A 1,644-nucleotide genomic window follows, 5' to 3' on the forward strand; every position below is an offset into this window, starting at 1 on the left:
TTACCACATTGCATGGAAGGATTGCATCTCAAATTGATAGAATGTTGACACACGATGTAATTCCTGAATGGAACACGCGTGGAAGAACAATGTTTTACCAGAAAGGATATTTCAAACGGCACTGCGGTTGAAAACTATCGACCCATCACCAGCATTCCACTGATGTGGAAACTGCTGACAGGCATTTCGGCAGATGAGATTTACAAATATCTGAAACAGCAAGAGATCTTATTAGAGGAACAAAATGGGTATGGACGAGGTAGTAAAGGGACCAAGGATCAGTTGCTTATTGATAGGTCAATACTTGGGGGATTGAAAGAGAAGATCCACAAATCTATGCATGCTGTGGAAATATTAATGCAATGCGTATGATTTGGTTCCGTATAACGGAACTAAAGAATGTATGGAAACATTTAGAATAGCGACGAATGTACGAGATTTATTGTAAAGAAGCATGGAAAAATGCAAAGTGCTATTAAAATCAAATGGAGAAGATCTTGTGGAAGTCCATGTGAAGAGAGGGTTTTTTTCAGGGGGACAGTTTGCCATCATTGTTGTTTGTTTTGAGTATGGTACACTTGTCGTTCATGTTACAGAAGGTTAATATGTGTTATGAGTGGGGGAAAGAAGGAGTACCGGGTGAACCATTTATTATTTATGGTTAACTTAAAGGCGTGTGCAAAGAACAAATACCAGCTAAATATTCTAGTATGATCTATTTAAATATTCAGTAATGACATGGAATTTAGCATGAATAAGTATGGAACCTTGGAATTAAAATAAAAGCAGCTGTAATGACGAAAATAACAGAAAAAGAATACAAGATGAGTTAAATGGGAGAAATAAAATAGCTCTAATAAACATATAGGCAGTAGATATATTTCGATATGGGGCGTGTATTGTTCAATGGAAAGAAAATGAGCTGAAAGATATGGACAGGAAGAAAGGAAAACGATGACAATGAATGGAGCTCTTCACCCAAAGTTATATGTGAAAAGAGAAGGGGGCGATGATTATCGGTGGAGAACGATGTGTAAAAGAAGAAAATAGTCTGAAAGTTTACGTCTTCAACTGTAAGGAAAAGCTTATAAAAGTGTGCGTCAAAATTTGAAAAATTGCCAACGATCTAACAAGAAGCAACGGATTAAAGGCAATAAATAAACAAAAAGGAAAGACAAGTAAAGTGAGAAGAACATGTATGGCCAGTTCAGTAGACAGTTACCAGATGCAGTGGACAAGGGAAAACCTGGCGATGATTGTAAAAATATGACTTGAATATGTGCCGCGCAGGGGGAAGCGCTCAAGCCAAATTATGTAAAATATCACATTGATAAAACGGCTGAACGTCCCCTATGTCGACTGTGTGGTCAGAAAAGTGAGAAGTTCCAACGTTCTTCCAATAGTTGTGAGATGTAAGCAAAAAAGGAATACAAGAGGCGGCATGACAATATTACGAAAAATGTCTATTTGCATATATGCAAGAAAATAGGGTTATAATTCAGTCAGAACTGCTACGAGTATGTTCCAGAAGGGTTGGTGGGAAGTGATAATGTGAAATTATTTTGGAATATGATAATGCAATTGGAGCAATGAGACTAGATTAATTGTTGTAAAAAAGGAACACAAGGCAATAACCATTGATAT

This window comes from Euprymna scolopes, chromosome 32, assembly GCF_053919585.1.
Source record: "Euprymna scolopes isolate OS-2025 chromosome 32, ASM5391958v1, whole genome shotgun sequence".
In the NCBI taxonomy this organism is placed as follows: domain Eukaryota; kingdom Metazoa; phylum Mollusca; class Cephalopoda; order Sepiida; family Sepiolidae; genus Euprymna; species Euprymna scolopes.